The sequence below is a fragment of the Procambarus clarkii genome, chromosome 47 (assembly GCF_040958095.1).
Source record: "Procambarus clarkii isolate CNS0578487 chromosome 47, FALCON_Pclarkii_2.0, whole genome shotgun sequence".
In the NCBI taxonomy this organism is placed as follows: domain Eukaryota; kingdom Metazoa; phylum Arthropoda; class Malacostraca; order Decapoda; family Cambaridae; genus Procambarus; species Procambarus clarkii.
The window spans coordinates 25,351,743-25,373,855 of NC_091196.1; the positions used below are offsets into that span (position 1 = coordinate 25,351,743).

Here is a 22,113-nt window from a genome sequence, read left to right on the forward strand (position 1 = left end):
ATGCATAATTAATTTTGTTCCAAGAGGCTACGACTATATGACCGTATAGTCACGTATCAAGGCGAGTATGTACTGGGATGCCTGCATGGACATGTACACTACGCGTTCTAACTGTCCAGTTTGGTCGTATATTCGGACGGATTACCCTGCCGAGTCCCAACATACATTATGTATTAACATAACATCAACATTTATTCAGCTACCCTCGACTATATGGAGGGATACATACTCTGTGTCAAGAGCTAGGGCCAACTTTGAAGGCATTCTGAGGATATCTTTAAGAACAGGAGAATGAGTAAAGAAGTGATTAGACTAAAAAAGTCCCCATCTTGCACGATGGTTAGTGTCACAGTGGCATGTAATATATTACCTCTTCCAACTATCATCATACCACGAGCAAGAACAGTCACACGTCTGTGAGTCATTCAATAAAATCGGTAAACTCCTAAATGTTACTACTGCATCACTATGATGGAATGTGAGCACATTCAAGAAGTTATGAAAAACAATATTACAAATATTCAAAATATGTCTAAATACTTTATTAATAATAACGTATATCAACAAAAATCTTAAACATGTTTACAAAGTTTGCCTACTGTAGATAGTGCGTACACGTGCTTGTAACTTTCCCGTCACCACCTACTGGATGGGTTCGGGGTGAATAATAGGCAAATGAAAGCTTTATGAAACGTAACTCTTTAACTTAAAACTCATTGGTCTTCAGTGAGGAATTCCAGAATGACTTTAACAGATTTTGTCAAAGCTGAACAGAAACTTAGGAGAAAATATTAATAGTTGAAGAGTGCATAACTCTAAACTTCAGAAATGGCACTAACACCGTCTGTCGTATGAACGATGCACATATGAGGTAAATCAAGATGCAAAAAGATACTTGGGGTCTTGATTGTCACCGACTTGACACCTAGGCAGCAGTGTATCAACTTCGTCATGGGAAGAGTCGAATCAAAAGGGATGGGCACCTTGGTCCCAATAGGATTAAAGCGGTTTTCCTAGAATATGGAACAGTCTTAGTCTGTCACCCATCCTTCGACCACAACAGTGGGCTTGAAATCCCTCTCAGTTGTCCTTCAGGTCGTCTGGGGATGCACTTCCCACCTACCAGTGAGAGGTGTTTGAAGAAGGGGCTGAGCACAGGCAGGACGAAAGGACGAGTGTAGAAGCTCTACACCCATAAGAACCATGGAGATGCAAGGAAACATTTCAGCTTAAGATTTGTGAATAAATTAAATAGGCTAAAGTGGTAAGTAGATGAGCCTAAGTACATACATGGTTTAAGCTATAGGAATTATAAGAAATGGAGGGGGCTTAGGAGCTAACGTTCGCACGGTGAAGACATGTCGATGACTACACACTAATTGGCACAGCCGAAGACAAAGTTATTTACACTGGTGTTGTCACTGGTGCCCCTCACCTGGCCTGGGAAACCTCAGCCGGTCACACTATCACTGTGGTTCCTGAGGCCCAACACCCACCTCCGTGTCCTCCAACACCCCAGTCCACCCCTCTGTGTCCTCTAACCCACATTTATATGGACCATGACCTGGGACCTCTTTCACCCCTAAGTGAGGTGAAGGGTGCATGAAGCTAGGGTCCTGGGAAGTAAATACGGGCTTAGGGTTAAAGAAAAGAGTTCTTTGATAAAATTCGAAATTAGTATCTTATTTCACTTTGGAACAATAAAGTTGATAGTTAAATACATAGCAATATTCGACCAGAAACAAGACACCACTGGTTGAAGAAACTGAACCCTCCACCAAAACCGGCCATGGGATTATTTACCCTTTACGCATATGTTGTATTAACACATTTAGGTACACCTGCATTTGTGCAGCTGCCCTAGACTATATGAAGGGGAGTACAGTAGCTACGTGATGCTAAACATCCCCATCACACAGGATGGTTGGTTATACAGGGTCATGTGATCAGTAGTCTGCAACGGCAAACTCTGACTGCATTATGAGGACATCGTCAAGGACGCGAGAGTGAACAAGGCAGCAATGTTACTAAAATGTCCCCCTCTCGCAGGATGGTTAGTCATACAGGGAAATGGAACCAGAAGCCCTGATAATGGAATTAATAAACTGAATATAGCAACACGAGTCTTACATGTATTGATAATAATTAACAGCAAACATTATAACTTCAAATATTGGCACTGAACTTGAATTTGCTAGCTTATTAATTATGATATATATAAATGGACTTAAGTTTAAATTAATAGGTCACAGATAGACGAGTTTGGCCCATACTGTCAATAATCCAACCGACTTCTCAAGTAATACGTCGCTATGGTACATTATGGTAACCAACGTACCAAATGCAATGTGCTATGAAAAGTAGCGACTCATGAAAATCCACATTTTCTATGCAAGTGTAGGTTAAGTGGGTGGTTTGGGTTCGTGCTTTTCTTGTTAGATTAGGCCATTAAATGTTCTACTTTGTGGCAACTCGAGGAACGGGTTGCATAATCAATATTGTTATTTTTTTTGCAAACGTTTGAAAATTTAAGAAACTTGCAAAGCATATGTTGTCATGAAGCAACCGGACATGACTTTGACCCGAATGTTTGTGACCACGACTTAACTGGATGTTGCAATGAATATGCGCAAAACATTTTGAATAATTATAGGATTTTTTATCACTTCTTATGGTGTTCGTGTGGGTGGTAATTCGTATGTGGGTTTGTGAAAAACTCGCATGAAACGTTTACCCTGGTGTGATATCTTCCCCTCTCTTAGGACACTGGCCTTGTGAACTAGCCTTTACGAGTGATTTCACCCATTGGCACCAAACGCAGCAGGTAATTAGCCACGGACCGTATGGAGCTCAGATGACACGTACCTCCCAGCCTCCAAGAGGAGGAGAGACGTGCCCGTGAGATATGTCACAGGCCGTGTATGCCATGAGCGGACAGCTGTGATGTAACTGTAAACACACAACATATTAGGTGACTTCTCCACCACCGCCAATATGATAAGTACGGTCTGCATAGTGAACCACAGCAAACCTTCACATAGACACGCACATGTATAACATTACAGAGACACGACTGTAAATATATGAACATGAAGATAAGATGTATCATTGCGGGGCAACGATTGTTTCGATGGATGTGATAAGATCAGTTTGTTCTGATCTGATAACGTTCTTTAGAGAGATCTCTCGCCAGTCGAGCTCAAGCACTATTCCTTGTTTGTTTATAGCAAAGAAATGAGAGAATCAAATGGCATGAACGTTTTATTATCTATACTAAACGAATTTTAAATGAGTTTGCAGATAGCGAGATTAGAAGTAAAAGAGGACCTTTTGATCAGAATTTGAATTCAGAGATATCAACTGAATTAAAATAAATAATAATCTAATGTGCTTCTAATTTTCTTTAAAACAAACAATTTAGTTTCAAAGATCAAAGAAGCACTCCAGATCTGTTACTACAGTTGACCGTAAAATGGAACAACAGTCTTGACTGGAGAGGAGACATATGGCGTAGCCTTGGACATTCATGGAGCAGTCTCTGGCATAAGCTTCAGAGACTTTCAGTTCATGGAAGTTGTGTGGACCTCATTGAAAACGTAACCGAACCTTCCAGGTTGTCGTCAACAATCAGTTCTGTGAACTGATTGTACCTCAAGGCAATGTGATCGAACCGCTCTGTGGAACATCTAATTCGTTGACATCCAGACATCCTATGCAGATAATTGTACAGTCAATTTTTCAGACGACAAAGTAAATAGATGTAAATCACATGAACAAACTCCTTTAAACTTCTTGTTCTTGAGGACGACTATGGCAGTAAGTGCAACCAAGTGACAGCCAGAGAGATGTCCCCTTTCACGAACAGAAAAATTTCGACGCTCGTATATTTAACAATTTAATGACCTAATCTAACCGTAAAGGGTAATTCGAAGTGCGCAAAATTATAGACAATAGTTTGGTGACCAGAACATATGACATTTAACAAATTAATATATTTTTGCAAATGAATGGCTATCAACACACAACAGAATTCAGTAAAAGTATAGAATCCCGACATTGCTGCAAATAAGTGTTCAGAAAAGTTCAAACTTCAAAGTAAATTTTAAGAAGTTCCTTGTTAAATAATAAAATAATAATAAAAATAATAATAATAATAATAATAATAATAATAATAATAATAATAATAATAATGAGACAATCTGTAGGAGCCATGATGAGGATTCGAACCTATGCGGTGGGTGTGAGAATGAGAAAATCAGTGCACTGAATAATAATAATTAAAAGTGGTCCCAAATGTTATAAAATAAGTTATTTCAAAATGATATGAAGAATATAATGACATAATGACAAATGTGCTCCTCCCCCCACCCCTTGGGCTATGGGTACAGGTCAACAACCTTCACATTACACCACGTGGAGAAATCAGATCAAGATGAAGAGTAGTAGGAGGAGAAGGATTATAAACAAGAGTAAGAAGAGAAGGGTTATAAATAGAGGGGGAGGAGGAGAGTACAGTATTTGGAACAATTGTATGTCGTAACGCAGAAAATCCCCCAGGCGGATGTACTCCAGGCCGGCGTCTGTAGCAGCTGAGTGTGTCTCACGGACTTTCACACGTCTCCAGAGCACTTGTGGGAAGTGTTTCAGACTCTTTGGGAAATGACTGATGTATCGTGAGAGCTCCCAAACCCACGTAACATGTGCGCGCTAGAGAACCAGGCCGGAGTAACTTGGACAATACTAATTGATTGATGAAGATTGCACATGTGCACTCAACAGGTGGCACGGACAGGAATAGCCATAGGCTAATGACGCAAAGTTGATGAGAATTAGGTTGAGCGAGGGCGACAGGAGGGTCCATGAAAACTTAGATAAGTTTCAAGTATACTCAGGCAAATGGCTATTAGATTTCAATTTATATAAGTGCAAAGTCAGGAAGATGCGACAAGAAGGTAACTGAACCTTTGCCCCCTCCTCCCCCAATATAAGAACAATCTAGATGGCATCAATAGTTCTGTGCAGTGACTCATTTCCCTCGTTTTTTTTATACTTATATTTTAAACTGTGCATCGAATTGACTTTGACAGCTTCACTATCTAGTACGTTCCACTTATTTACTACTGAGACTGAAAAAGTTCTTTCTGACATCTTTGTGACTCATCTGTGTTTCCAGTTTCCAATTGTGTCCTCTTGTTCTTTGATTTCAACGTTGCTTCTATATCTACTTTGTCAATTCTCTTTGGTATCATGTACGTCGTTATCATGTCTGCCCTATTCCTTCTTTCCTCCAGTGTAGTGAAGACCATTTCCCCTCGGTCTTTCTTCATATCTCGGTCCCTTTAGCTCAGGAACGAGCCTTGTTGCATGCTTTTGGGAATGTTTCAAGTTTTATTTTGTGTTTCTTTAGGTAGAGGTTCCATGCAAGGGCAGCATACTCAACAGTAGGTCTCACAAGGCTGTATACAGCGCTCGTAGGGGATGCCTGTCCACGTTCCTGAAGGATAACCGGACGTTTGCCGGCGGCAACAATCAATGGCATATGCTGCCCTCGTTATTTGATTTTGTTTAGGTATATACAAGAGTTGTTTCATTCTTGTACAGCCACTAGTACGCGTAGCGTTTCGGGCAGGTCCCTGGAATACGACCCCCGCGAAGAATCGTTGTTACAACCAAGTACACATTTTACTGTTGAGTTAAACAGAGGCTACAGTTAAGGATTTGCGCCCAGTAAATCCTCCCCGGCCAGGATACGAACCCATGACATATCCTGCTGATGTGTGCCTCTGGTGTTAGATCTCCAGTTACGTCCACTCCCGAGTCTCTCTTTCAGAAGTTGGAAGTCGTCTTCTCTTCATACTATGCTATATTTAAGGTTTTCTTGCTCAAGTTTCTATCAATTTACCCCTTGCATTTGTCAGAGTTAAAAGCCTAGTAGCCATTTCCCAACCCATCTCTGGAGATCGTCTGGATCATTTTGTAATGAATTGCAGTCCTCCTCAGCTCTGATTAGTCTCATTAGAAGTTGTACCATCAACAAATGTTATCAAGAATTTGGCTGTGTTGCAGGTACGGCCGGCCCTCCAGTCTGTGTGTGGCTGTGTTGCATGTACGGCTGGCCACTATCAACAAAGAGAACTTACCCGCATCAGTTAACAACGCAATCGGGAAGATAAGCAAGTGATAAGCCCAAGGTTTAAAATAATTATCGTTATAAAAGGCAATTGGCAAATATATGGCTAGATTTCTAACATGTTACCATACATTGTCAGCAAGCAATTCATCTCTACTGTGCCCGAAACCTGTGTATGTTGGTGGCTCTGATCGAATGTACAATTAACATGTACAATGAAAATTTATCAACTATAACTCATTGTACTTTCACATAAATTCATGTAATAATCTTGAGTTATCATTGTAAATTACCCTATTATTCGTCAACAATATTGTAAATTATCAATGAACTCATAATTTACACATCTACTCTGATTCCCATTGACGTCACCCAACCGGAAGTCCGCCATGTTGGAAGCCGCGACAGGTAAACAAAAAAAATATTGATAATTCAAATTTCACATTGTGTTGTTCCCCTTGAGCGTGCCATCAGGTGTTTCCAAGAACCCAATCAACATATATCAAAGAGGATGAGTAATCAAAGAGTCAGGTATCGTAGTGACAATACAATCAGCTGACGTATATCAACTACGTCAAGAATGTGATGGCGGTGCCAAGTGACATCAGCTGTAACGGGGGGGACATTGTCAACAACGACAGTTATAGCAGGGGCTCACCATAGCCCGTGCTACTTGGAACTTTGTTTCAGGTAGAGAATCTTTAACAACGACAGTTATAGAAATTGTTAGTAACGATGAGGAACAGAGACATCAACAGCTGCAGATACATTGTTAATAGGGACAAGAACAGATTCAACATCAACAATAACCGGTTGTGAGAGCGGATGGAGATGGAAAGGAATAGAAGAGAAAGTTGGAAAAGAGCAGAAAGTGGATGAAACGGGGAGAGGGAAGGCAACAAGAAACTAGAAGACAGGAGAAAGAGAGAGCGGAAAGTTCAATAGAGGATTAGAAGAGAGTATGGATGAAAGAGAAATAAGGAGCTAGAGAAGAAAAAGAACTAGGTGAATACACATACACACACACACACACACACACACACACACACACACACACACACACACACACACACACACACACACACACACACACACTCAGTAACCCAGTACACAATATATAATGGAACACATCTCCCAACCTGTCTGTAAGACACACGAAGATATATATATATATATATATATATATATTTTATTAAATATGACCGCAAAAGTAAGATTAATAATTCTAACACGAATTTTCTCAATCTTTCGTACATTATGCTTCACTGTTGGAGGTAAATCAAAAATCACTTCTCCAAAATTCATTTTTATTTCTAGTCTGACGCGACACGGGCGCGTTTCGTAAAACTTATTACATTTTCAAAGACTTCACAAATACACAACTGATTAGAACTTGCGTTTCCCTGATTTTATATCTACATTTGAGTGAGGTGGGAAGGGTGATGTGGCATTACATTTGAGTAAGGTGGGAAGGATGATGTGGCATTAGAGGATATTAATAGGGTATTAAAAGTATCAACACAAGACAGAACACGAAACAATGGATATTGAATAGAAGTGTTTGTAGAAAGCCTATTGGTCCATATTTCTTGATGCTTCTATATTGGAGCGGAGTCTTGAGGTGGGTAGAATATAGTTGTGCAATAATTGGCTGTTGATTGCTGGTGTTGACTTCTTGATGTGTAGTGCCTCGCAAACGTCGAGCCGCCTGCTATCGCTGTATCTATCGATGATTTCTGTGTTGTTTACTAGGATTTCTCTGGCGATGGTTTGGTTATGGGAAGAGATTATATGTTCCTTAATGGAGCCCTGTTGTTTATGCATCGTTAAACGCCTAGAAAGAGATGTTGTTGTCTTGCCTATATACTGGGTTTTTTGGAGCTTACAGTCCCCAAGTGGGCATTTGAAGGCATAGACGACGTTAGTCTCTTTTAAAGCGTTCTGTTTCGTGTCTGGAGAGTTTCTCATGAGTAGGCTGGCCGTTTTTCTGGTTTTATAGTAAATCGTCAGTTGTATCCTCTGATTTTTGTCTGTAGGGATAACGTTTCTATTAACAATATCTTTCAGGACCCTTTCCTCTGTTTTATGAGCTGTGGAAAAGAAGTTCCTGTAAAATAGTCTAATAGGGGGTATAGGTGTTGTGTTAGTTGTCTCTTCGGAGGTTGCATGGCTTTTCACTTTCCTTCTTATGATGTCTTCGATGAAACCATTGGAGAAGCCGTTATTGACTAGAACCTGCCTTACCCTACAGAGTTCTTCGTCGACTTGCTTCCATTCTGAGCTGTGGCTGAGAGCACGGTCGACGTATGCGTTAACAACACTCCTCTTGTACCTGTCAGGGCAGTCGCTGTTGGCATTTAGGCACATTCCTATGTTTGTTTCCTTTGTGTAGACTGCAGTGTGGAAACCTCCGCCCTTTTCCATGACTGTTACATCTAGAAAAGGCAGCTTCCCATCCTTTTCCGTCTCGTAAGTGAAACGCAGCACGGAACTCTGCTCAAATGCCTCCTTCAGCTCCTGCAGATGTCTGACATCAGGTACCTGTGTAAAAATGTCGTCAACATACCTGCAGTATATGGCCGGTTTCAAGTTCATGTCGACTAAGACTTTTTGCTCGATGGTACCCATGTAGAAGTTTGCAAACAGGACACCTAGGGGAGAACCCATAGCGACCCCATCTACTTGCTTATACATGTGCCCATCCGGGCTCAAGAAGGGTGCCTCTTTAGTACAAGCTTGGAGTAGTTTCCTCAGAATACTTTCTGGCATGTCAAGAGGAGTACAGGCTGGATCACGATACACTCTGTCGGCTATCATTCCGATTGTCTCGTCCACAGGTACGTTGGTAAACAGCGATTCTACGTCCAACGAGGCTCTTATCCCTGTGGCCCGTGCGCCCCGCAGTAAGTCCACAAATTCCTTTGGAGACTTCAGGCTGAAGGCGCAAGGAACATAAGGAGTCAGCAGGCCGTTGAGTCGCTTCGCCAATCTGTACGTGGGTGTGGGTATCTGGCTAATGATTGGCCGAAGTGGGTTTCCAACCCAAAGGAAAGTGAAAAGCCATGCAACCTCCGAAGAGACAACTAACACAACACCTATACCCCCTATTAGACTATTTTACAGGAACTTCTTTTCCACAGCTCATAAAACAGAGGAAAGGGTCCTGAAAGATATTGTTAATAGAAACGTTATCCCTACAGACAAAAATCAGAGGATACAACTGACGATTTACTATAAAACCAGAAAAACGGCCAGCCTACTCATGAGAAACTCCAGACACGAAACAGAACGCTTTAAAAGAGACTAACGTCGTCTATGCCTTCAAATGCCCACTTGGGGACTGTAAGCTCCAAAAAAACCAGTATATAGGCAAGACAACAACATCTTTTTCTAGGCGTTTAACGATGCATAAACAACAGGGCTCCATTAAGGAACATATAATCTCTTCCCATAACCAAACCATCGCCAGAGAAATCCTAGTAAACAACACAGAAATCATCGATAGATACAGCGATAGCAGGCGGCTCGACGTTTGCGAGGCACTACACATCAAGAAGTCAACACCAGCAATCAACAGCCAATTATTGCACAACTATATTCTACCCACCTCAAGACTCCGCTCCAATATAGAAGCATCAAGAAATATGGACCAATAGGCTTTCTACAAACACTTCTATTCAATATCCATTGTTTCGTGTTCTGTCTTGTGTTGATACTTTTAATACCCTATTAATATCCTCTAATGCCACATCATCCTTCCCACCTTACTCAAATGTAATGCCACATCACCCTTCCCACCTCACTCAAATGTAGATATAAAATCAGGGAAACGCAAGTTCTAATCAGTTGTGTATTTGTGAAGTCTTTGAAAATGTAATAAGTTTTACGAAACGCGCCCGTGTCGCGTCAGACTAGAAATAAAAATGAATTTTGGAGAAGTGATTTTTGATTTACCTCCAACAGTGAAGCATAATGTACGAAAGATTGAGAAAATTCGTGTTAGAATTATTAATCTTACTTTTGCGGTCATATTTAATAAAATATGTCTACAGGAAAGACTGCTACCAAAATATACTAATATATATATATATATATATATATATATATATATATATATATATATATATATATATATATATATATATATATATATATATATATATATAATGTTGGTTAACACTGTAAGTAGTCACGTCTGTGGTAGAATATTACCTATATATATAAAGTGTTACGAAAAGTTGAGTGGATAAGAAGAGATAAGTCCTGGGCCATATCTGGGCCTCTATCTGACCACTTGAGGTGTTCGCTCATGTGTGTTTATGTATGTTAATCACGTCACTCCGTTCCTCTTTTGTTTGCTCGCATGCGCTTGTGTTCTTTAGTCATCTTGATCCTCCTCCTCCTGTCATCACATCCTTGTCTTCTGTCTTCTCGTCTTCTTCCTCTTTCCTGAAGCAGCAGCACCCGTCTACCTGTCCCTGTCTTTACCTTTTTCTATACCTGGCTATATACGTCTGTGTCTCTCTCTCTCTCTCTCTCTCTCTCTCTCTCTCTCTCTCTCTCTCTCTCTCTCTCTCTCTCTCTCTCTCTCTCTCTCTCTCAAAACCAAGAGACTATGCATCATTAGGATTGGTGTTAATGTTAGTAATGAACCTGCAGAGTTCACTGAACTCTGACCCTAAAAGCTCCACCAGGGACCCCCGGGTGTGCTACACTTCACACACTACACAACACCTGTTGACCAGTTATCATTTTAATGTCCAGTCTTCCCACGAGTTTTATTTTTTTTACAAATATCTTCATTTTCAAAATACACTAAGTATATTTTAATTTAAAAAATCTTTGAATCCTTGTAAAAAAAAGTTCCCAATTACACAAATATAATATAGTACATATTAAAGTAAATAAGGTTATTAACTAATCAGATCACCGTTATGTATCGAGGAAGGGAGGGGGGAGTGGGAGGGGAGGAGGCATTGGGGAGGGGGGTCAGAAGAGAAGGGAACTATCAGGAGAAAGCGCCAAACCATTACGACTTTTATAGCACTGGGAAGGGACCAGGATAATAATTTGGGATGGGACGGGGGAAAGGAATGGTGCCCTACCACTTGGACGGTCGGGGATTTGAACGCTGACCTGCATGAAGCGAGACCGTCGCTCTACCGTCCACCCCAAGTGGTTGGGTCAGAGGGAAAGGAGACTTCAAGACGACGCAGAGGGGGGGGGGAGGGAGGGGTCAATGAATACCGGGGAGCTGGGGCTGGTTGGCCTCACTACCCGGTATCTGCGGTACTGAGAATCTTAATGGTTATCATTCCTCAGTCTTATCACAGATCACTGTTATTATCATCACTAAAACCACCACTACCGCCCCACCACCACCATCGCCTTCATCACCACCTCCATCACCACCTCCATCACCTCCACCATCACCTCCATCACCACCACCACTACCACACTAATAGCTCAACAAAAATACTCACAAAATCAACAAGATACCAGTAGTGGCCTTCAACCCTGGAGTGAACCCGGTGGAGGTGTGTGAGACACACACACACACACACACACACACACACACACACACACACACACACACACACACTCACACTCACACTCACACTCACACTCACACTCACACACACACACACACACACACTCACACTCACACACACACAAATGTGTACAGGTTTTAAGTGTAATAATTGCATGACAAATATTCTGGTTTATGTGTGAGCTCTGACCTACGCTGAGGACGTGATCCAGCTGATCCAGACCAACCACTTGGACTGGACGGTAGAGCGACGGTCGCCCTTCATGCAGGTCAGCGTTCAATCCCTGACCGTCCAAGTGGTTGGGCACCATTCCTTCCCACCGCCCCATCCCACATCCTTATCCTGACCCCTTCCAAGTGCTATATAGTCGCAATGACTTGGCGCTTTCCCTTGATAATTCCCTCCTTTGGAGTTTGGGCAACATTGCTGCCAAACACCAAGGTCATACAACAAATGGAGAAGCGGGACCAAAGAACTAAAGCTCAACCCCTGCAAGCACAACTAGGTGAATACAAGACAGATGTTTACCCCCAGACAGCATAAGGAAAATATCAGGGAAAATATGTTTAATCATCGGAAATTAGTATAAAGGGAATTTAACTTTTACGAGCTTATCTGACTGTAGGAATGAATGGAAAAAAAATAAAAAAAATGTTCATTGCAGTTATTTGTCTTCACTTACTTCAGTGTACTTCCACTTTTGTCTATTAAAAAGAAATGTATTATGAACCGAAAAAAATTACATTCATTAAAACCTCGTAACTTGGAAAAACGTGACTAGGACAATAACGCCACAGGTCTCTTCAGCGCCTCCTGCAGGTACTTGTATGTAGGGTGATAGTGACCCAGTTGCACCTCCAAGATAAAAGCTTAGTCGTCCCGTCCCCCCCCCCCCAAGACGGTGTTCAGAGCCCCAGCCGGAACACCAGCGCCCCCATGACATACCGAAGCGCCCACCAGCTGCCACTGGGGCGCCTGCCTCCTGTACAGCACCTGCAGCTTCCCACCCGCGGTCATACAAAGGTTACCTGTATCAGGCTCTACCACAACACTCACCCTCTGATAAGTCCACACAGTGCACTGCGTATATAATGTTGAGTATCGGATAATACAATAGACATCCATGGCGCTCATTTCCTGAGCCTCTAACCTTTTCCACTACCTCACACATGGGTATGGATCTACAACCTCCCACAGGATGGGTATGAGGGTATATTTTATATATATATATATATATATATATATATATATATATATATATATATATATATATATATATAATGTCGTTAAACACAACAGCATTGCGACTATTATGCTCTCAAATGGCACTAAAACAGTGAAAATAGAACGTTCTCGAAATATTGTTTCAACCTTGTCAGTGGCGGGTCGCAACATTATTTACAATACACAGCCAAGAATTTGATTCAAGTGTTATAGCATTCGAGTCACTTTACCGCCGCCTGCCAAGTGGAGGCGGCAGAGTTTATTGACATTTTTTCATGAAACTGACTTGCCCTCATTACCAGGGGACAGTGTACCTGAACCTGCACCCACTGAGGTAAGTGGTGCAGTACACGGTGGAGTGGATGACGCCACCCACAACTCCTAGTGAAACGACTCTGTCTCTCCCAGTGAGAGTGCAGGAGAGCAGGACAGTGCAGACGACGTTGTTCAGGACAGTATAGGTGAGGGCGCACCCCAGGACGACAGGAGGCAAAGACACCCTCTTATGCAAGGTCTGGTTGACGACGTATGGAACGTGGAAAATTTATGGTATCATCAATCACGCGCTAAAACGTCCTAAAATGTATACTAATTAACAAGTCTATCGATTTGAAACGTATGAAAGAGACGCTAAATTATAAGTCTGCGAAAAAATTGAGTATAAGACTGAAGTGGAGGTTCACTATGAACAAGGTAACGAGGAGTTGCCCAACTTGCGCGAGCAGGGAACAGAACAAGCTGCGAGTGGGGGGGGAGCTTCTTAACGTGGAAGGATGTGTGGTGAGACGTTGTGGAACTTGACCAGAGTGCCTGCTCTCGGGGGATGATGGCTCTAGGGACATACAAACACCTTAGGGAAAAAAGACCCGTTTATGACGAGTGTGAAAATGGCTAAAATGTAATTTCGTCTTCTCTTGTTCCTTGGATGTGGTTTTAATGTGGATTTAGTGGATCTGTGTATTTGCTTCTGTTATACTTGATATGTATTTCTGCGTTTGTGCATTTGGTTATTTGTAATACAAGGGACCATATAAGAGATTAAGGGTCGCAATAATTGGCAGGGATGTCTACCAGTCTTCAGGCCAGGCTCGTCCAGGCCACGGCTCAACCCAAAGGCACAATAATCCTTTTTAAAGCACTGCGTAGCCCAAGTTAGTATTTTCTCATATGGTTAAAATTACTATTTACTAAAAATGTGTTATATAGTTAGGCCTAGATTAGGTTAGGTTATGTTGGCAATTGTTATTTGCAGTACGTGGGTGAAGCATTTACGAGAGCTGCAATTCGAGTAGAGGGCGTGAACGATGCACTGCTTGAGAAAAGTACATACGTCGTCAGTTGTGAGTCGTGTGTGAAGTGTTTTTCGTACATAAAGACGGGATTTAGCTGGTGAATTAACGAGCATTGGGTAAATTTTTAGTGCTGGGTTGAATTACGCCCAGAAATGTTGACAAATGGGTTATAATCTCTCTCTCTCAGATGTTCGATACTCTGAGTTCGGCTCGAACACTGAGCATGAATCAGAGGCGAGGTTTCGTCAGACCTGCTGGAAGTGAGACGGGCTGGTCGTCCTTGGATTGCTAGTTAGTAGTTGTGGTTTTGGCATTTGAGGAAGACTATAACGATTCTTCGCGGCAGGGGATCGTATTCCAGGGACCTGCCCGAAACGCTACGCGTACTAGTGGCTGTACAAGAATGTAACAACTCTTGTATATATCTAAAAAAAAAAAAAAAAAAAAAAAAAAATATACGCTCTCGGTGAGTTAGTTTTGTTGTTCTTGGGACATGTTGCTTAATCGCGCGTTTACTTTATTTCGAACAATTATGATCTTTTGGTCTGCTTTTCAGCCTAATAATGAACGAATAACTTTACCCATTACATTAAGTTGTCTCTAGAGATTTATACATTTTGGTCGGGGCTTGGACATCCTCTTGCGCGAAGAGGACTCGGCCTCTCGTATAACAATTCTGGGAAGAACTTTGTAGTTATCATTGGTCTTCATCACTTAGGTTTATGACTTGCAGATACTTTAAATAAAGATGGTTTCCAAAAATTACCAGGAACCATTTTCCGGCCGAAAACGAAACTGAAATATGACTCTCGCAAGTTTTTTTAATATAAATATTGTCAGGAGGCCATTGTTAATGTTCCTTCCTATGGCAAATGTAAATGGAAAATTGTTAACCAAACTTTCTAGCTCCGCTTAACTTTTAAAACTATTTACATTAAACTAAATGACGAGCCAGCCCCTGCCAGTCTTCGGAAATATAATTTTTTTTTTTTTTTTTTAAATAAACGCAGGTAGAATAAGGAGAAAGACCCTATTAACACGGACTCTGTAGTACAGATGGGCACTACGGTAATATATCTATTGCACAAATATATATGGTTGGACACTTTTCTTATCACCTAATGCACTTGTTCACCTAGCAATAAATAATTACCGGAGAGTTGTAGGGTTGCATCCTGAGGAGGGTCCGCAGCTTGACATCAGGGGAGAGGGGGGGGGCCCTTTATACAAGCCTAACGTACACATACACAGGCTGCCTGTCCCCGACAAAGTGAATTATTAATAAGAATGTTAATATTTGAGAAGTAATTTGCTTTGCACTAAAGCTATGATAACGTGTTAGTCGTATATCAGTATCTGTTACAGAACGTCTTCTTGAATTATCTGCTCGTGTAAATCTTCGTGAACACTGACCAATTACAACAACACTTCAGCGTAGATGACACACTTTCCTTTGCCCCAGAACTTGACCAGAAGAAAATCCACAAGTTAGCGCCTCTAGTTCCTCCCAAATCTAATAGTAAGTAAGGATTTGATATCGCACTCGAATATTTAGGCTGTGTGAATTACCCAGTTAACCGAGTGCGAATATGTTTATTTGTGATGTGTGTGTATGTATGTATTAACACGTTGTACTGAATGGGGTGAGAATAGCTTGAGCTACCTCATCCCTTTGTGAGTATTTTACCTCGATAAACTTATTTCAATTTCAATTTCAACCGAGTAAGGTCTTCCCGTTTATGAAACTTCTATTAGAAAGGCAGAGGAAAGGAACAAAGTTGTTCGGTTGACAGAACAATCTGAGGACAAAGGCAAACCAACAATAATTTATAAGACTTGCCGGCAACTTGGTCCCTTCAGAGGGAGACCGAAGCTTGGGTTCACACAGTAGCTTAGTAGACTCTTCCTCCCGCGGATCAACTCGTCCTGGAGTAAGGGGTCCAGCCGCCAGAGTAGAGAAGCGGCGACCAGTACAGGTTTAGTCTCAAACACTTGTTTCCTACTTAAGTTAGTTTAGTTCATTTATTATGCACCCCATACTCATCTTGTGGGCGGTAGTGGAAAGGGTTACAGAGGCACATAATGGGCTCAGGGCCTGAACCCCACAGTTCATTTAGCTAAGGAAGTTACAATCTTGATGAGCTAGTTACAAAATTCAGTATAAGTCGTCACATCAACAATGGGTTAGAGATCGACCACAAGTACAGTTTCTAAATTAAGCAACTGAGCATATGTGGAGAGCTAGTGTCACAATTGATATGTATGTCCTGCACACCGCCCCCCCCCCCCCATCCAGTGGGCAGCGGTGGATAGGTTACAATCACTCAGTTACTACCTACCTAAAAACACGTTTGTTGAAAAAGTCCCAAGGCGAGATCTCTGGTTCAAAATTGGTATAACTATTGAATGTAGGAGTTGCTTAGTTTTGTAAAATATCGTGTGAGCAGACTGTTGCAATACTACAAAAAAAAAGGTTTGCAGAAAGTAGATATTGAGTAGATATTAAGTCACTGCACATTCTCTCATGTGTATTATACATATATAAAACGCTAAACTATAATGCCAATCCTGATCTTAAAAGCTTCATAGAAGGTTGTAACAGAACCCATGAGCACCACACCAGAAATAAATACAGTTTTGATATTCCTAGAGTACGTCTTAATCAAACTAGAAATGCTCTGCAAATCAAGGGGCCCAGAATGTGGAATGACCTTCCCAACCATGTTAAAGACTGTACCTCTCTCAACCAGTTTAAGATAAAAACTAAACACTACCTAATAAATTCCCTGTAATCTACCTCACTCCTCTATTGTCAACCCATGTCTGTTATTTTCTTTTTTTTTCTTTTTTTTTAATCAACACTGTTTGTCAACCTATTGTATTTGTGCTGCTTTTTCAGTCATGTTCCCCCTTTTTTTTTTATCTTTATTTGTATTTGTTCTCAACATCTTTTATTCTTTATGCTCAATTAGTATTAAGTTCTAGATATTAATGTTTTTCTTGCCCGAAACGCATTGCGTAATAGTGGCTTTAGGCATTGTATGTACTAGCTCTATCTATATATCAATCCATTAATGTAACATCACTTGTATGTATATACCTTACCTGAATAAACATCTGAATCTGAATCTGAAAGTATTCTAAAAAGACCAGTTTTATTGGTGCTTGAAGAGCTTTTCGCCTTTGGCAGGATTACAAGAAATAACCCAAACATCTGAGGATTGGTCATTTAGCCCTTAGATGTCAACGTCGTTGATTCACATAGTACAGGTTAGAGAGTAGGGAATACCTACTGTAGTTCTTGTCAGAGGAGCAGGACGACTCCCTTGGCTGCTTCGTGGATGGTAGCATTGTCAAAAAGAGGCAAGATGACTAGTTTTCTAGTGGAAACTAGTTACAGAATTAAGCTGGTCAAACTAATTAGATTTGACTTATTGTAGACCTCTGAAATAGAGGCTCTGGCGTAATTCCAAAACGCTTTGGGAAAACTGATTTTTTTTTAACCCGTATACTATGTAAAATTTTAAAACCGATCTTCAGATAGGTTTAGAGAAACAGAAACTGCCCGAAACGCTTTGCGTAATAGTGGCTTTAGGCATTGCATGTACTAGCTCTATCTATAAATCTATCAATTTTTGTATAACCTTTTGTATGTATGTACTTTACCTGAATAAACTATTTATTTTTATTTATTAATTTATTTATTTAACTTGTGCTATTCACGAATATCGGTGGCGATATTAATAATAGTTTTACTTCCAGGTTAAACGGTTGCAGTGCCTGGGACATCACTTGACGCACCTGAAGGATATGTTAACTGCAGGACACTAACACCTTTATCATGAGTACTGACTGACAATATTCCATCTCTGCTCTCCGCCTGCACCCAGACAGCAGGGCGGCGTGACCGCTGTGGCACCCAGTACGTTACCCTTCTGAAGGCTCTTCCCTCGTATTTACCACTAGTACCACGCGTGATAATTGCGCACAATTGTACTCTTTTTACCTGCCTAGTGCTAGTAACTGTGGAAATTTAACCAAAGAAAAGGCTCTGATTAACGCTAAGGTGTAAATTTGACATTAAAATTGCTTAAATTACTAGTTTGGACAATTGTGTAAAACCCTGTGAATGATTTTTGTGCACTGTATACGAAAGTTCCCTTTGATTATCATAAAGGGAAGGCGGTGGCGGTCACTTCTTGCGTAATTGCCATCGATCTCTGCCGCAACCCGTCCTCGACTAAGTCCATTACATCCAACGGTCGACCCTGCAGACGTATTCATAAATTTTTACATGCTGTTCATTCAAAACGGGAATTTTCTTAAATATAAATTATAATAGCATATTTTGCATATATAGGCATAGGTTAGGTGTTAGGTTCTGTTGACGATTATTTGTATTTGTAGTACGTGGGTGAAGCATTTATAGCGTTGTGGTTCGAACAAAATTCGTCAGTGAAGCACTTGTTCCGGATAATTCCAGGACGAGACGAGCGTGTCTTGCTTTCCGACCGCCCCTCGCGGTCACCTGTCCCTCAATAGAATTCTTGGTGACTGATACTTTTGATATCGTTCGCCTTATGCGTTTTTGTTCTCGTATTGGCATCCTTGGTGATATTTAGCGCCCTCTGAATATTCCGCACATTTGATGGTGCTACATAGCCTTCCCGGTTTGGTGGCTTTTGATAATTACTTACTTACTTGTTCCGGATAAACAAGGGGTTTGGAGGGTGCTTGGAACGGACTTTGGGTCTTTGAGGCTGAGCTGGCTTCGAGATTGAATTGAAGATTGATTCACTCGGCCAGAAGGTCAGAGGACTGGCTGGAGTGAGCATGTTTTGGGAAGCTATGGAAGATGCCGCTCTTTGGTACGTTACACACATTTGTTAATTGTATAGGTTCAATTTAGTTCAAACAATAATGGTTAGAGTATTTGTTGGGCTTCGGTCAATAGTTGGATAACGCTCGACTTCATCTGAATAGGTAATCTTTGATGTACTTTGGCAGTGCTGGGAGTGACTGTCATGGGGGACTTGGCAAGTCGGATAGCCCAGTAGTTACAAATGGCCTCCATGGTATTTGTAAGCGGAGAACTGTAAGCAGTAAGACTGACATTTTGGTATATCTGAACACAATGCCTACTCATCATGGTGGCCAATTTAATGGGTATTAAAAAGGCTATGCTTTAGTACAGAATATAAATAATGGCGACTGTTCATGTCTGAATTTTATAACTTTGAAACTACCAGTGTTGCACAACGCAGTTACGAACTTACTGTTTTCTACATTCTACCTAATATCTCAAATGCGACTATTGATCTCGTGAGTTTTTTTTTGTTAACGTCGACGTCGTAATAGTAAGATTTACAAAGTGAAAGATATGCTTTTATAGCTAAACGAAACAATGAAGTGTTCTTAACCGTGAGGGTATAGCCATAATTGCTTGTATAAATGCCATTACCATAGCAACGGCCTACCTACTCCCAACAGCCCGTCCCCCTAATAGAACTTCGCATTTTGACGTATACTCTAAATAAGGCCAAAGATTGTCGTACTCTACTAGAAAATGGTAGCTGCTCGCGAAATTGACATACTGTCCTGTTTTCTGTTTTGGGTCCACGGGTAGGTTAGGATAAGGGCACTTGAGTACGACAGTTTCTTAACGTTAAGAAACTAGGCTTAGGATCAGGGACAGCAGCAGAGTGGCCAGCGCTCGAGATTCGTAGTCCTGAGGTTCCGGGTTCGATCCCCGGTGGAGGCGGAAACAAAGTGGGCAGAGTTTCTTCCACCCTGATGCCCTCTTCACCTAGCAGTAAACACGTACCTGGGAGTTACAGCTGCTACGGGCTACTAACTGGGGGAAGGGGGATAAAAAAAAAAAAATAAAAAAAAAATAAGAGGCCTGGTCGAAGATCGGGCCGCGGGGACGCTAAGTCCCGAAATCATCTCAAGATAACCTAGAGATAGGAGGACGGGTTGCTACCCCTTCCCCCCCCCCCCCCCGGCCCTCCGTTCCTGGATCATATTTGCTTCATCTTTAATTTGAATATTCAACCCTAGCCACTCGGGAAACGCACACCTTCACTTTAAGGCAAAGGTAGTTATTCATTTATATAAATCTCTGGTGCGACCCCATTTGAACTACTGCATGGAGACCACCTCTTCTCCAGCACATGTCTACTTTGGAAAAAGTTCAACACCGGGCAATAGAAATTGTCCCAGAACTAAGAAGACTCCCATATCAAGAACGGTTGAGGGCCACAAGACTAACACCGCAAACTAAAAAAGACGAGGCAGATCTCGTAGACACTTAAAAATACTGAACGTTACCCGAGGGGCCACCATCGCGTTAGTGTTCTCGACGAGGACAGAAGGCAGGTGGCTTGTCAATGCTCCTCCCCCCCCCCCCCATGATTTATCTCCATTTTATCCATCTGGATCTTGAATTGAACCAATATTTCTACATTAACTGCTTCAGCGGGTAGGCAGTTCCATGGGTTTATGATTATAGGTGGGAAAAACTCCTGTTTTCTGGCCTACGTTGTGGCTTCTTAAGCTTGGAGCCGTTGCTCAATGTATAATTACATTACATGCTTGATAAGGTTCTGGGAGTTGTTCTACTCCCCAAGCCTGGCCCCAGGCCAGGCTTGACTGTGAGAGCTTGGTCCACTAGGCTGTTGCTTGAAGCCGGCCGCAGGACCACATATCCACCACAGCCCGATTGGTCCGGCACTCCTTGGAGAAAATTATCTAATTTTAGATGTCCACGGTTGTTCCGGTAATATTTCTTGTACTCGCTGAGAGGATGTTGAACAACCGTGGACCTCTTATGTTTATAGTGTTCTTTAATTGTGCCTATAGCACCCCTGTTCTTCACTGGTTCTATTGCATTTTCTTCCATATCGTTCACTCCATTCCTTTTTTTTTTTTTTTTTTTTTTTTTTTTTTTACTGTGTAAATTTGGGACCTGGCCCTCCAGTATTTTTCACGTGTATATTATTTGATACCTCTCTCTCTCGTCTCGTCTCCTTTCTAGTGAGTACATTTGGAAATCTTTGAGACAATCCCAATAATTTAGGTGCTTTATCGCGTCTATATATGCCGTATATGTTCTCTGTATTCCCTCAATTTCAGCAATCTCTCCTGCTCTGAAGGATGAAGTGAGTACTGAGCAGTACTCAAGACGGAACGGCACAAATGATTTGAAGAGTACAACCCTTGTGATGGGATCCCTGAATTTGAAAGTTCTCGTAATCCATCCTATCATTTTTCTTGCTGCCGCAATATTTGCTTGGTTATGCTCCCTAAACGTTAGGTCGTCAGACATCGTTATTCCCAAATCCTTTACATGTTGCTTTCCTACCATGGGCAAATTAGACTTTTGTACCCTGTATTATGTTTAAGGTCTTCATTTTTACCGTACCTGAGTACCTGGAATTTATCACTGTTAAACATCATGTTATTTTCCGTTGCCCAGTCGAAAACTTTATTAATATCTGCTTGAAGTTTTTTAAATGTCTTCAGCAGAGGTAATTTTCATGCTGATTTTTGTGTCATCTGCAAAAGATGATACGAAGCTGTGACTTGTATTTTGGTCTATATCTGATATGAGATCAAGGAAAAGCAGTGGTGCAAGGACTGTAGCCATAGGTACAGAGCTTTTAACTGCGCTTGAACTCGATATTATTTGGTTAACTATTACTGTTCTGTTCGACAGAAAACCTGGTATCCAGCGTCCTACTTTATTGGTTATATTTATAAAAAGATAAGTATATTTTCAACGAGACCTGGCGTGTGTGGTTTGCAGTGTTAGTCCTGCGGCCCTCAACCGTTGCTGGCATGCGAGTACTTGTTTAAAGTCAACAGCTGTTTTCAAAAAGCTTTGCCTTCCCGGTTTGGTGCCGCCTTTTGATAA

The 22,113-nt window shown here is 41.4% G+C and overlaps 1 long non-coding RNA gene across 1 annotated transcript; it reads left to right on the forward strand.

Moving 5' to 3' along the window:
- Window positions 1–13,628: 13,628 nt before the first annotated feature.
- LOC123763018 (uncharacterized) lies at window positions 13,629–18,299 on the forward strand. The gene is made up of 2 exons (XR_006773391.2): window positions 13,629–13,804; window positions 17,961–18,299. It is a non-coding gene; the product is annotated as an uncharacterized lncRNA (long non-coding RNA).
- Window positions 18,300–22,113: the final 3,814 nt, after the last annotated feature.